The sequence below is a fragment of the Leptopilina heterotoma genome, unplaced genomic scaffold (genome assembly GCF_015476425.1).
Source record: "Leptopilina heterotoma isolate Lh14 unplaced genomic scaffold, ASM1547642v1 Lhet_51, whole genome shotgun sequence".
Taxonomy (NCBI): Eukaryota; Metazoa; Arthropoda; class Insecta; order Hymenoptera; family Figitidae; genus Leptopilina; species Leptopilina heterotoma.
This window is the reverse complement of record NW_025111110.1, coordinates 2,889,686-2,906,411: the sequence shown is the minus strand read 5'-3', so window position 1 is coordinate 2,906,411 and position 16,726 is coordinate 2,889,686. Positions and strand designations below refer to the sequence as shown.

Here is a 16,726-nt window from a genome sequence, read left to right as displayed (position 1 = left end):
ATATATTAAGAGATTATGAGAGATTTAAGAAACGATCATAGCGACCGAAAGAAAACATTTCCCTAAAGTTCTGAATAAGCTTCGAATGTAGGAAAATAATTTATTTCTTTTTCAATATCGAATTTTTTTGACGAAAAATAATGGGTCACGTATTAAAAAATTATTTAGAGAGTATTAAAAAATTATTTAGAGAATATCAAAATATTTGATTTAAGAACATAAATCAAATATTTTAATACTCTCTAAATAATTTTTTAATACGTGATCCATTATTTTTCTCTGAACTTTAAAAATTTGTTTATTTGAACTTTCAAAATTTTTTGAACATTACATCCAGAGAAAAATTTTTATAATTTGTGTTAAATAAAAGTACATTTGTCTCAGAGCCTACAAAATTATTTATTTGCTTTAAATAAAAATTTTATTCGTCACAAATAAAACTTTTATTCGATAACCAAATAAAATTTTATTTGAATCAAATAAAATTGATTTAAAACAAAAATAAAAAGTCTAGTTGGTTCTGAGTCAAATATATATTTTTTCTGAATGTAATAAATAGACAAACAAATTATATTCACAGTTACATAAAAAAAAAGAAAAGTTAAATAATATCTATAAAAAATTAATTGTGTAAATTTCTATATGTACACAATATTTACTAGAAAATAGAAATTAGAATTTGAATTAGTGAAAGATTTTCATCTATAAATGTATTAATAGATTGTAGCAGATTATGACAGACTTAATAAACGATCATAACGACCAAAATAAAACGTTTACAAAATAAAAAAAACCTCTTCGTTAAATAACAAATAAAATAAAGAAAAATCTATTTTAAAAAAAATCCTCTCAGAAGAAGAGAAAATTTCTTTCTTCGGCATTCATTATTTGAGCTTCACTCACATGAATTCAAACAGGGAAAATATGCAACTTTTTTTTCATACTCTCGAAGAATATTTTATATAATATTTCGTATATTTACATAATGTAAAATATTACGAAACCCTCAATCTTTCAGTGTTTGATAGTTTGACAGAAAGATATTTCAAAATAGTTGGCATATGCCATTAGGCGAGAATTTCAATTTTTATAAACGTATATATACAAGATCAAATGTATTTCTATATATATTATTTCAAAAGCGAAAGAAAGAGAGAGAGGAAGAGAGGAAGAGCAAAATATAAAAGTTGAAAAATTTTATTTTCTCTATAAACAAAAAAGAAAAAGTATACATTTATTTTTGCTCAAAGATAAACGTAGAAAAGAAATTTCTGTATGATATTTTAGGGTGATATGTTCGTGCGCTAGTAGACGTTTAAAGCCATCGGTATATCATCGCACTTAACTTTTCTGCACCCCCTTAAATAAATAATGTCGGGGAAGTTAATTAACTTCTTAATTAATGTTAAAGTAGTTATAAGAGAACTGTTTTTGTAAAAAAAAATTACAATTTTTTCTATTGTGCAAACAATTTGTATATACAAATACAAAAAAAAATGTACTATTATTGTACAGTTAAAAAAATAGAAGAAAAAACATTTACTTATCTTTAGAGAAATATGTAGAAATATGTATCATTAGAGTCTAATTAATGAATGAAGCATGACTTTACTGGATCAAGATTTCATTTTAATTGAATTAATAACTTCGAGTTGCGGTAATAAATCAAAAATCATTTGAGACAAGTAGTTTTGTATAATGATCTCATTTGTTGACACATGCGAAAATTTTAATTAGATATGTCCTCTTTTTTAAAAAAAAACAATAGTCGAGGATTTCAATTTTGCTTCATTTTTCCTCACATATACTAATTTTAATAACAAAAAATATAATTTATGTAAAATAAGCTTAAATTTCGTAATTAAATAACCTTAGAGATATCGAAAAAAATTTGCAAGTTTAAAAACCAATAAAAATAAATTAAATGAAACGAAAAAATATAAAATACTAAAATACCTATATTAAATTTAATTAATTATTTAATGATTTGCTGCAAGAAATGCTAATTTAAAAATAACAAAAATCCAATCCATAAAAAAAAGATTTATTACCCAGTTTCAATTTAATGAGAAACGTCAATTTTCTCTCGATTCAGTATATTTTAACGAATTCTATTTATAAAAGTAAATTTTATTTCTATACATTTACAAACAAGAGGAGAAATTTTATCATATATTTTACTTCTTCTCGTATTTTCTGCTCGTAATTTACAGTTAAATAATATATACTATGAAATTAAAACTTAAAATACCTTTTGTAAATTCAAAACCCTATAATACTACATATATGTATGTACATTTAACAAAAACTGATCAAATGAAATTTTCGTATTATCAAAAAAAAAATTAATGTTTGCGAGTCAAATTTCCCCATGAAAATGAAAAAAAACCACACGCCATATATGAGCGAAGAGAAAAACTTGTTAGAAAACCTTCGGATCATTTTCCGGTGAAATAAAAAATCCCATTTCCGAGTTATTGTCATATACGAACCCTACTTTTCCTGGCTAATGATTGAGCTAAAAAAAATAATGGTGAAAAAGTAGAACGAAAAAAAAGAGCGCAGTTCTTCAAGCATACAAATTCAACCAATTAACTTTTCGTTAAAAAAAAATGTTTTTTTTTTTTTGCAAACAATTTTCGTTAATTAACTTAAGTTTAAAATTAAAATTATGTGAATCGTTAAATTTAAAAATGTTTCTTTCCCCATAAAGATAATACATAATTTTTTATAATCCTTACAAATTAAAGATAAACTTTTCTTTTATTTTCATTTCTATCTCTCTATCTCTCTCTCTCTCTCTTATTTTATTTTTATCTCTATTTTAATGGACTTTTAGATCTAAATTTTAAACTAATTTTCATCTATAAAGAATAAATTATTATTAGTGGAAAAATAAACTTTGAAATTACAGCTTCATTACGATTCATTCAATAAAATAGTAGAGTTACAATGTTAATGATTGTTTACACTTAATTATCATATATATGAACAGAATTTAATACACTTAAGCGAGTATAACTCAATATACGAAAGAAAAAAAGATGTTAATTGTAATTTCAATAATTATTCCATTACGGTCGATGCATGATAATATGAAACGATACACATTTATCGTAATAAATCAAAAACCGAGAATTGTCCCAAAAACTTATTTTTCCTTTCAATTTATTACATATAAAAGAATGAAAACCGAAATTTAACCACATTGAAATTCCCTAAAGTTTTAAATGTTTAAATAAACGATTATTTTTCTACTTTCATAAATTAAAATTATTAAAACTATTTTAAACATATAAATAGTGTGAATTAAACAAATTTATAAAATAATTTTAAAAGTACAAATTAATAGAAATACTAAAAATATTTTTAAAATAGAAAATATTTTCATTTGAAGGTTCAAAACTTATGAAAGATTTCAATGACATTTTCATGATTAAAATTTAAAGCAAATAAAAAATTTTCCCAAGTATTTTTGAAATGAAATATATCTTCTAAAACTATAAAAGTTACCTATAAATAAAGAATGTAATAAATACTTTAGTCACTTTATTATCACCGAAAACCAACCGAAAATCCCGTCGTAATCCTCTAGCAGACTCTCATAAAATTTTAAGACATTCCTAAATTTTGGGAATAGAAATCGTAATTTTCCATATATATAAAGATAGGAATTCGTTTCAAATATTTCAGATTTCATCTTTATTCTCAATTCAAGGGAATTGAATATAATATCAGAAAGTGCGTATAAAAAAAATTTTGGAAAAAAAACCAAAGAAGCCATAATATTTTACAATATTTGTAAATCTATTTTATGAAATTTTATACGAAACTATGAGAAAATTTCAATTTATCAAAATTGAAATTGATTAGAAGAGTACTTAAAAATTTCACACATGAACACTTAAAAAAAATAATTTCCTAAAGTTTTAGACATTCAAATGAATTAAATTTTTAACTGTTTAAATATTTTTTTTAAATTATTATATTAAAATGAAAATAATAAGAAATTAAATATTTACTCAGTTAAAAGTTGATTTTTTTAAATACAGAAATTAATTTTTCTATTAAAAAAAACACAAATTAAGTGAAGAAACAAAAATGTCTATTTATTAATTAATTAATTAATTAATTAATGTCTATTTATCTGAACGAAAAAAATAGGAATGTAAAAAAATTTCTTTGATATATGTCCCTAAAATTCTGAATAAATAGATTTCTTTCTTTTTTAATTTCAAGTTTCATTATAAAAAATATTGGGTCGTCGTTTAATTGAATAAAATCAATTTTTTCAGTGCATTTAAAAAATAATCACAAAAATTGATCAAATCGAATATTGAATTTAAAAAAATTATATAACAATAATACAGTCGAACCTGTCGGAATGCAACTCTTTTTTTTAAAATTTTTTGGCCCAATTTTTATTTTCACTTAGTTCCAGAATTTTTATACATGAAAATTAAATTATGAAACAATTTTTAAAGGGTTATTTACTGTAATAAAATTTTAAAAAATCGAGTTGCATCCTGACAGGTTTCACTGTATATAAAAAATATAGTGATAAAAAAATAAATCTCGACAAACGATAAAAATTACAATTCAGGTAAAAGTTAAAATTATAAAGTAAAAATTACTAATTAAAATAGAAATTAAAATGAATAAAAATTAAAATGAAAAGTAAAGTAAAAAATAAAATTAAAAGGAGAAAAAGACACTTAGTACGTCAAATTGAATAAGTTGAAATAAATTTTATTTCTCGGGTTTAGTTTAACGTTTCTAATTTGGATTAAATTGCATTTTCGGAAAATTGTCTAAGTTACAGTAATGAATGTAAAACGAAAAATAAAATGAGCAATTTAGGTAATACGTTTCAATTCTAGGGAAAAGTGTGTATACCTAACACAGTGAAGTTTTCACATAAAGAACTTTACACTTTTTACACATATATATATACAACAAAAAGGACATGAAACTTTATATTACAAAATACTAAACTTTTAAAATAAGTCCGCCAAACTTTAAAAATACGTTGAACTTTGAAGAAATAACCTAACTTTATATAAAAATATAATCCTTTTACGAAAATTGAACCTGAGAAATGAAAAACCTGAGAGAAAGAGAAAGGATATGAGAAAACTCAAAAATGAACACAAAAAAAAATTAAAATAAAAAATAATACGAATTTAGGAGAAATTTCTTTTTCTACATCTTTAAAGTATACCATTTTCACACTGATTTCGAATCAAAAGGTCGCGCACATATATTGCGTATAATTTGAAGAAAAATTGAGCAGAGAAGTCGGAAAATGTCAGTATCTCTCGAAATAAAAAGTAATAGTAAAAAGTTATCATGAAATCTCTTTTAAGAGAGTGTGGACAATTTTATTTTTTTTCTTCTCTTTTTTTTGAAAAATAAAAGTGTTTTTAGATAGGAAAAGATATAAAATAGAATTTGTGACTTAAAAATTTGACGATCTATTATACAATTTTTCTGTTTTCAAAAATAAATTATTTATATCAAATATTTACATAAATTTGAATTTAAATAATTTACATAAAAAAATAATATTTTTTTTGTGAATTTTTATTTATATATTTTTTTAGTGTTCATTTTTAATTTTTTCCTCTTTCTTTTCTTTCTATAGATTCAATTTTCGTAAAAGGATTATATTTTCATATAGATAAAGTTTCGTTTTCTTCAAAAATTCAACATATTTTTAAAGTTTGGTGGATTTCTAAAAGTTTAGTAATGGAGAACAAAATTTATTCATTTTTTTTTCAAATTCAAATTAAATTGTAAAAATATTGCGTCACGTATTAAGGAATAATTTATAAATAATAATTAATAAAGTAGGATTTTTAATTTTAATTATTTGAAAATTTAGTATTTAAATTTAACAAAAGTAAAAATAGTAAATGTTTTTTTTTCGATTTTTTCAAATCTAATTTAAAATTTCTCAATAAAAAAAATTAAATAAAATCATATTCCGATCAATTTACTTCTTGCACGTATCTCACATTGTTAATTATCTCCCTTTATCATAAATGTTTAAATGTCAAATAGATGAGGCCCCTTTCACAAAAAGAGGAAACATATTGTAATGGAAGTTTTACTCCTTAATTTAGTTTCTTGTTAACGATTTTCTGTGCGCAATTTCCGGTAGTTGAAACTTAAAAGCAACCTGTCACTCTTCAGTTAAATGAATGCTCACGAAAATGTTTAATTTATTCTTTTTTTTATTTTCTCTCTTTCTCAAAAAAAAGACAGAATTTCAATATAAAAATCACTTGAGATTTAAATTAGTTTTACAAGAAAATTTTAAATTAGGAGCTTATTAATATTAATAGCTTTTTCTATTTTTATGAGCTTTTTTACTCTAAAAAAAAAGAAAAGATAATAAAAAAGAAAGAAGAAGAGAAAAGAATGAACGAAAGAAAGAATGTAAAAAATAAGAGAGATAAATTATGTAAAGTTTTCCTTAATGATAAAACTTTTTTTTACTTTTTTTTTATATATGTAATTCCCTTTCGCACGAAAGAAAAAGATAATAGAAAATTTCTCGACGAGGGAGATGTATGTCTGTGTGTCAAAGAGTACTAATCCCAACATTTTAAGTGCGAAAAAGATATCATTTCAAAAGTCGTCGCTTTTTTATAAAATGGATAAAAAATATTCTCCATTCTCGATTATAATCTTATCATCTTATTCCGATTAATTATTCCGATTATTGTGATTAACTAAATTTTTATTCTTTAAGGATTGCGGTTTAGTAATTTCTTCTGACAGTTTCAAATCATATCTCAAAATCGGAGGTAAACCCACAGAAAAAAATATATTTTTAACGCAGAGGCTACTAAATTATTTATTTGTTTTAAAAAAATTATATTTGATTGAAACATATTTTATTTGGTTCAAATAAATTTTAATTTTTCCGAATAAAAATTTTGTCCTAAATTTTCTAAATGCTACTAAATTATTTATTTGTTTCAAATAAATTATATTTAGTTGAAAAATATTTTAATTGCTTGAAATATATTTTATTTCGTTTAAATCAAGTTTATTTAAGTCCAAATCGATTTTATTTGGTTAAATTAATAATTTTGTGCTAAATTCGTTAAAGGTTAAAATTTGGGCTAAATAAAACTATATTTTTACGGCAAATAAATAATTTACTAATACTGAGAAAAAATTTAATTGATTCTAATAATTTGATTATTTGTCTATTATCAAATAAATATTTACTCGAATCAAATGATTTTCATTTAGAAACAAATAATTTGTATTTAAACCAATAATTTTAATATTTAAAGCAGATATAATTTATTTAATTTTAAATTTTAAATAAAAATCATTTGATACAATGAATAAATATTATAAATATTTATTTGTTAAATATAAATTATTTAATAAATAAATATTTATTTGATTTCAAGTAGTGATCGTTTATTTTATGAAATAAATTTTTTTCTTCGTGTAGACTCTCTGTGACAAACATATTTTTAATTGATTTAAATAAATTAAATTTGGATCAAACACTAAAAAAATTTGATTTAAATAACCGACTGTTTGTCTATTATTAAATAAATATTTACTTGAATCAAATAATTTTTATCTTAATCAAACAAATTTGAATCAATAATTAAATGGACCAATAATTTCAGTATTTTAAACAATGACATTTATTTATTATTGTTTTTAATATTATTATTATTTTTTTTTTATTATTTTCATTATTTTTTTTTTATTATTTTTATTATTTTTATTTGATGCAAATAGACACTAATTTAATAATAAACAAGTAAACCTTGATTTGAGTGAAATAAATTTTTTTCCCCAGTGAATAAAATATTTTTCTCTACGGATGTAGGTACATAAAATCAAAATAAGAAATTTTTCATCTAAAAATCTTTAAGTCGAAAGTGTAATTTTTTAAAGTGTCAAAAACTTTCTCGTTAAGCCCAAAAGAAGAAGAAAAAAAAAGTACCACTCAGTAATTTCGTTTTCCGTTGATTGAGGACTGCGATCTTTTAAACTGACAGAAAACGGGGGAGAAAAGCACTCGTGCAAGTAATATAAAAGGTGCACACACCACTCACCGTTTGAATGAAAGATGACAAAATCCATCATCAACACCTTCTCACGCTCACCATTTTTTTTCCTTCTTCTTCTTCTTTTTCCAATGAGATGAATTTCCTCCTTCTTGTCCAAATCGTTTTCATAGAAAATTCGTCCAATTCCTGTGAAAGGACCATGAAAATCATCAAAATTCAATTTTTCTCAACTAAATTTTCGTTTAAGGTGACAATTATTAATATTGTCCAATTATTTCCAACTCCAAAAATAATTGTCCCACACAAGTTTTTTTCAAAAACTCTTTTTCAAAACACAATCACAATATACACTTAAAAAAGATCCTTTTCAGTCTCTTTTCTTTTTTTCAATCAAAAAATTCTTAATTTATCTTCTTTTAAGAAAATATTTTCTTTTTGCAATCATTTTTATTTTTTTCCTTTTTTTTTCAACAATCGAAAACACGAATTTCCTGGGAGCGGGGAAACGGTTGGAAGCAAGTTTTCCGGCGCTGCTACAGGTGTTCGCCGAGACGAAGGAATGAAATCCCGCTATTCAAATGAAACGCAAAAAATGTTTCAAAAACTTTTTTCATTATTTATTTGTCTAATAAACCAGATCATAAAAAACACTTTCGAAACTAAAAAAAAACAATTTTCATTTTTTCTGAAAATTCGAAAAGTCTGGGTATTTTTTTACCCTTGACAAAATTTTTTTTTCGACTTTCGAAATTTTGGCGGTTTTTTTTTTTTATTTCAAAAATAACAGGTAAAGTGAGAGAAGGAGGGAGTGGGGGGCTTTATAATACGCGCGCAGAATAAATGTGCGCATTCAAAAAAGAGAGAGAGTCGAGCTCGACGTTCGTCGTACGACTAGACTGGGACGACGTTCTTGCCGTTGACCCGGAGCTTTTATGCGGCGCTTGCGCTGCACCTCCAAATTATAGCCCTATCCGGAAAACCATCCCACCTATGATGTAACTTATCGTGACGCCCTGCGTCGGTATTCCTCTTGTCTATCACGTTACAGATGTATGTACTCTTACTTTATACTTTGCATACGCGTCGCGCGGCATACGAGGACGACGACTACGAACGACCCTATATCCGAGTCGATTAATGCCTCCAGTTTACTTTGTAAGCAAACGAGAGTATTTCTATTACACACCACTTTCACCTTTCATCGAACTTTTTTTTGTAACAAAAAAAATGAAAAGAATGCAAACTAATCTTCCTATATAGTGTGCATTTTAATTTACATTTGCACACAGAGTAAAAGAAAAAAAAATTTTCAATATGAGATTATTTTTTAATTTGGAAAATTTTCTTTTCAATTTCCTGTGTGTAATTATTTACCATATTATAAATTATGATGTAATAATTTATCATAAAATAATTTATCATATAATTATATTTACATAACTTAAAACCACAGAAAAAAGACGTTTAAATTTATTTTATCGAATATTTTAATACGCAGGGATGCCACGCTTTTGATCTTTTCAAATTCCCTGACTTTTCTAGATTTTCCAGGTTAAAAAACGAAATTTTTCCAGGTATTTACAACGAAAATTATTCAAGAACATGAATAACTTCATTTTTAAATAAATATTTAATCATCATTTTTTTTATAAAAATTAAGATATTCAAAAATTTGAAATTCAAAACTAAGAATATTATTATAAAACTTAAAGATCCTAAAATTCTGAACGTTCAAATGAACGAAATTTATTTATTTCTTCTCCAAATTAAATTTTTATTGCAATTATTTTGCGTCTCTAACCAAAAAATTAATTACTGAGTTTCTAAACGTAAAATTTCAGTTTTTAAATTTGTTTGTGACTAGTAATTTATTAAAATATCTTCAATAAAAAATATTTCGTTCATTTGAACGTTCAAAACCTGGGGATCATAAAACTTACTACTTTGTTACTGTAACTTCTTCAAAAATTATTTTCATTATTACGATTATTTATTTCTAGAATTTTCAACTAAAATTCTTCAATTTTTTTTATAATTTTTGAAAAAGTTCTTTGTGAGTTTTCAAATTCTTTTGATTACAATTTAATTTTACGAAATTTCGTAATTCAATTGCATTGCACAAATAATGAAATTCTTTGCTGAAATTCAAATATTTTCAAAATCTACTATTTTATAATAAAATTTCTCAAAAAAATTCAATTATTTAAAAAAATTATTGATAAAATTCTTTGGAAGAATTCAATTATTTTCATAAACAATAAAATTCTTTACAGGATTTCAATTATTTAAAAAAATTTAATAAAATTTGTTGCAAGACTTCAATTATTTTCATAAATAACAAAAAACTCTTCACCAAATTTCAATTATTTAAAAAAAAATAAAAATTTGTTGCAAGATTCAATTATTTTCCTAAAATAATAAAATTCTTCGAAATATATAATTATTTACAAAAATTTTATTAAAATTCCTCGAAAGAATTCAATTATCAATTAGGTATTTTGAATAATTTTTGCAAAAGTTCCTTGAGAATTTTCAAATCTATTTGTTTTGCAATTCAATTTTACGAAATTTCAATTATTCGGAAATTCTTCAATTAAATGTTTTTTAGAAAATAAAAACTTGAAATAATTTCAAAAGAAAATTTAATTAAACTTTTTAAAAAAAAATTAATTCTATATAATTGTCAGTTAAAATTAAAAGTATAAAAAATTCTAATTTTCAAATATTTTGATTTGAAAATTGAAATCTTTTCCAAATTCAATTATTTGTAAAAATTCATGCTATAATACTATTAATATTCAATTATTATCTAAAACTGAAAAATACATTTTTGAATCAATTTCTATTAGAAAATTCTACAAGAATTCCATCATTTAACTACAAAAATATAAATATTTTATTAAACAATTAAATGTTTCTTAAAATTGAATTTTCATAAAGAATGTTATCAACAAATTTTAATAAAATTTTTAAGAATAATTGCACTTCTCGAGAAATTTGATAAAAATAAATTGTATTAAAAATAATTGAAATTCTGCCAAGAATTTTGTTAAAAGTTTTGAAAATAATTGAATTTCAGAGAAAAATGTTATTATTTATAAAGATATAATTGAAATTTTGACGAAAATTTTTGTAAACTTTTAAACATATAATTAGATTTTTGCGAAGAATTTTATTTAAATTATTTTGAAAAAATTGAATTGTTACGCAAAGAATTTCATAAAAATTTTTGAAAATAATTTTATTCTTTAAAGACATTTAATTAAAAATGTATTGAAAATAATACTTAAATTCTAATAAATAAATTGTAGCAAAGTTAATCATTAGTATATTTACATAATTTTAAATCAAAATCTTTTGAAGTTCATCTATACTTATGAAAATTGTAAACGCAATTCTTTTAAAATTGAATTAATTTTGAAATAATTAAGTGAAATTAGATTTCAAGAACATCCACAATAACTTTAGAAAACAACAATTTTCCAGGATTTCGATCAAAATTCCCTGACTTTTCCAGGTTCTCAACATTTTTTTTAAATAATTGAATTCTTTTGAAAAAAATTATTAAAATAGTAGATATTAAAAATCATTGAATTAAGGAAAATTTTTGAAAATAATTGAAGTTTTGCCAAAAATTTTATTAAAATTTTTGAAAATAATTGAATTTTGGAGAAGAATTTTATTACCTATTTTTAAAGATAATTATAATTTTGACAAGAATTTTTTTAAATTTTTGAAAATAATTGAATTTCTGCAATTATTTGTAACCTCTCCAAAATTCAATTTTTTCCAGTACTTTAATAAAAAATCCCTGACTTTTCCCTGATTTCCCTGACTGATTTTTCTTTTTCTAACTTATTCCTGATTTCCCTGATCTGTGGCAACCCGTACGCTATCAAACAATCAAAAATTTGGGAGGAAAGACTTTTGAATTTATTTTTTCTAATTCTAATAATTTTTTTGAGTTGGTAATCACCTGAATCATTTCGTTTATGAGCGAGTTTTGTTGCTCTCTATTGGATAATTACAGATTAATATTGGCGCAAAATTCAAATCGAATGAAATAAGAAAAAAAGTTTTTGAGAATAAAATGAAGAATTTTTCTACTCTATTAATTCTAATAAAAAGTGGGACAAATAAACTATTTTATTATTATACCATCTCATCGCAAGAGAAAATATAATTTTTTCTTCATACTCTATAGTGGTCTAATAAAACTACAATGATACGAGATATAAAAACACAAAAAATGATGAATAATTTGTCACTTTTTGAGAAGACGAATTCATAAAGTGAATGAGTGTTTTAAAAATGAAATTTCGAATCTCCTATAACTATGGAGCGTGAATATATACAAAATTTAAGTATATACACTCACATACGTGTGGTTGGACCATGAGAAGATGAAACTTTAACGACAGATGAGAGACGAGTGACATGAAAGTAGATTCCTAATTATTTCAAGAACTCCAAAGACACTTTTCACGAGTTATGACGACAAATTGAATGTATTTTTAATTTCATCAAGAGGAGTCAAAGGTTTTTTTTTCAAAACTTTTAAAGCAATAAAAATAGACTAAAAAGAAAATAGAAAAATTAATTTACAGCTATAAACTAAAAATTCAATTTATAAATATTCCTTTTTCAATTACTTGACTTATAAAATCAATACCGTGTAATTTAAATTATTTAATTTCGTAAAAAAAGAATTTCTATAATAAATCAAAGGTAATTTTATTTACTTTTTTTTTCTCTATATACTCATTTATCACTAGTTCGTTACTGTCAATCCTATTTTTATTTAATCATTATTTACCATTCGAATTGACAATCAGTATTTGATGAAACAAAATTTTTTCTTCATTTTCTAAATTGTAACAAAAGTCAATTTTGCTCGTACGAATTCCAGAACCGTCCAAACTGATTTCAAATTAAACTACTTGTCCCTTTTCCGTGAATCTAAAACGAATCGATCTCTTCTATTTTCAATTAAAATTTACAAAAACAAAAAGAAACAGAATTTTCGAAAAAAACACTATTGTCTCCATTCTACTTTTGTGAAGTTTACAACTTTTATAATCAACGATTTAGAAAACAAAATATTTTTAAAAAATTTTTATAAATCAGTGAGAATTGTTAGTTTAAATTTAGAGAATAACGAATTCATATAACAGTGTAAATAATAGTAATTTACATAATAATTTAGTAACAACAAATTATATTAACACCATATAATTATCATTCAAATAAATCATTTCGATGGGAATTGGATCCTTGAATATCAATCTATTATTATCAAACCATATAATTATCACTAATTGTTAGATCACTTTGGCATTACTGTTTGAATACTTACTTTAATGCGCATTGCTTAATTGAAATAAAATTAAAACAAAATTCAACAAAAAAATAAAAATATTATCGAAAAAACCTGAATAATGAAATAAACACTGAATATTTAATTCAATTTTCACTGTTTAATAATCTAAATTAGTTAAAAAAAAACCCGATTGTTAGTAAAATGATGACTGCCTTTTTGTTTTAGTAATTATTAAAAAACAACAAATTAGTTCTTTATAAAAGAAAAGTATTAAATTTTATAGTTTTCTTTATTTTTAAATAAAAAGCGACAATTTCCCATTTGATATAATAATTAATTTTCTTTGAATTAAACTTTCTCTGAAAGCATTTTTTGTGAATGCAATTCTATTTTTCTTTATAATAATAATAAAAAAAAACATTCTGTAACTTTTATTATTAGAAATAACTTTATTTCCTACCAGTTTATCCTTCTCGACCTACTTGAAAAAAAATATAAAACTAGCAGTATATTTAAAGATATATATTTTTCTTTAAATTTTCGTGCGGTAAAGAAAAAAAAAATTTTGTTCATTGTGTGCAACTTCTAATTTTCACCGAGTCTCAACAATTTACTTTGTTATCTTCTTTTCTCTATTTACTTTCTCCTCTGCGTTTCTTTGTAACTTCAACGTTCCCTCATCCCTTTCTTTTTTTCCACTGATATCCCTATTTTCCCTCAATATATATATATATATATATATATATATATATATATATATATATATATATATATGTATATATCCTATATATATTTACATAGTACATATATGAGTATCATTTTCTACTTCAGTAATGTTCCTTCCATTTTCCTTTTTCTGCATGCACTCACTCAGGAAAGAGTAGTGCTTGCATGAAAAATTATCAAGAGTGAACTCTAACATAACAATAAAAAGAAAGTAATTTTTGTTAATAAAAAATTGTATTAGTCGTGTTCAACATTCTACTCTACTTCTCCTTTTTACCAACTTTTTTATAAAGGTGCATTCACTTTTTTAAATTAAATTACACCATGTACACATGTATCGAATTTTAAATTTATAAATAACCCTTTTATTAAAACAGAAAAGAAAAAAAATTTATCGAGAAAAGAAGATAATTTTAAAGTATAATGATAAAACAAATAAAGAGAGGTGATATTTAAAAAAAAGACAATTAACTAAATAGAAAATTATAAATTAAGTCCTTGGCGAAAAAAAGTCATTTTTTATAGAACAAAATTTGATTTTGTATTCCCCTGACCTTTCAGAGCCTTTCACACTGATTTCTAAATTTAATTATTCAAAAGTTCAATAATTTTCTTAAATATTTAAATACTTGTCATTTCTATTTCCACAGGAATTAAAATTTTACAAAAATTCAAATTCAAACCTATTATTAGCAATTTTAAAAATAATAGAATTTGAAAATTTTCTAATTTCAATTTTTGTTGAAAACACTAAAAAAAATTTAATTTTGAAGAAATTACAAATATAATTGCAGAAATTCAATTATTTAAAAAAAAAAGTAAAATTCTTCTTATAAAATTCAACTATGTACAAAATGAGGAAAAAAATTTCGTAAAAATCACAATTATCTTTATAAATAACAAAATTCTTCTCCAAAGTTCAATTATTTCCATAAAGATCAAAAAAGTTGTTATCCTAATTTCAATTATTTTCAAAAAATTTTCTAATTTCAATGATTTTCAATATCTAGTATTTTAATAAATTTTCCCAAAAAGAATTCAATAATTTAAAAAAAATTTTAATAAAATTGTACGGAAACATTTAATTATTTTCATAAATAATAAATTTTTTTTAAGGAATTCAATTATTATTTTAATTCAAAATAATTTAAAATTCTAGAAAATAATAATTGAATTAAAATGATGAAAATAATTTTGATGAAGTTACAGTAACAGTATTCTTAATTTCTTATATATAATATAAAAATAATGATTTTATCTCTCGGTCATCTTTAATTATTAGAAAACATGAAGAAATCGATCACTCCGAGTCTTCGACTCGGAGCAATCGATATCTTCATATTTTACAAAGATGCTTTTATAAGTTGTTTAATTTAAAAAAGATTTAAATTTGAAATTTTTGAATGTCTTAATTCCTATGGAAAATCCTGTTCCAAAAATAAGATTAAAAATAGGAATTGTGCAAATATTTTTCTTCTTCTTCTAAAACAAAATAATAATTATGTTAAAAAAATTGTGATTCATAAAGAAAAATAATGCAAAATAAATAAATTTTCTATTTCTTAATCTCAGTTGTTTAACAATTTTCTAATTTTGTTTAAAAGTAAAGAACAAAAATCTGCATAATTTCAATTTGACAAAACAAAATATTTAACAAAATTTTAGTCTTTTAATGAAAAGAAGAGAAAAAAATTATGATGATTTCTATTTGTCATTAAAATTTTGAATTAATTATAAAATAAAAATAATTATAACATTAATTAATTAATTAATACATTATAATAATCGTAAGTTTCCTTTCCGTTAGCAAATAATCTGCATTCATTTGTTTGTTTTGAAAATTAAATTTTGTGGGTTAAGTATTGGCATTTTTTATATATTTTTTAATGTTAAACTTTTTCATGTGGAAAATACTTTACTTATTAAATTGTCTCGACTCTTTGGTAAAAAACTAAAAATATCAAAAATTATCAAAAATTCAAAAATCCGTTTTTCTTAAAATTCAACATTTTTTTCTCTCTTTTATGGGATTTAGCTTCATTATTTTTGTGCTTTTGGAAAATACTTTACTTATTAAATTGTCTCGACTCTTTGGTAAAAAATCTAAAATTATCGAAAATTATCAAAAATTCAAAAATCCGATTTTCTTAAAATTCAACATTTTTTCCTCTCTTTTATGGAATTTAGCTTCATTATTTTTGTGCTTTTGGAAAATACTTTACTTATTAAATTGTCTTAACTCTTTGGTAAAAAATCTAAAATTATCAAAAATTCGAAAAAACTCAAAAATCCGTTTTTCTTAAAATTCAACATTTTTTCCTCTCTTTTATGGGATTTAGCTTCATTATTTTTGTGCTTTTAGAAAATACTTTACTTATTAAATTGTCTCGACTCTTTGGTAAAAAATCTAAAATTATCGAAAATTATCAAAAATTCAAAAATCCGATTTTCTTAAAATTCAACATTTTTTCCTCTCTTTTATGGAATTTAGCTTCATTATTTTTGTGCTTTTGGAAAATACTTTACTTATTAAATTGTCTTGACTCTTTGGTAAAAAATGTAAAATTATCGAAAATTATCAAAAATTCAAAAATCCGTTTTTCTTAAAATTCAACATTTTTTCCTCTCT

The 16,726-nt window shown here is 22.5% G+C and overlaps 1 protein-coding gene across 3 annotated transcripts in view; it reads right to left on the bottom strand.

The window, feature by feature from the left end:
- LOC122507708 (5-hydroxytryptamine receptor 1-like) overlaps window positions 1-16,726 on the bottom strand; it is a 310,494-nt gene that overhangs the window by 289,245 nt on the left and 4,523 nt on the right. The window contains exon 2 of one of the 3 annotated variants that reach the window (XM_043620564.1): window positions 8,097-8,237. The gene's annotated coding sequence lies outside the window, so the exon portion shown is untranslated. Of the gene's footprint in view, window positions 1-8,096; window positions 9,234-16,726 lie in introns of those variants that run through there. The other 2 variants (XM_043620563.1, XM_043620565.1) reach the window with 2 other exon arrangements.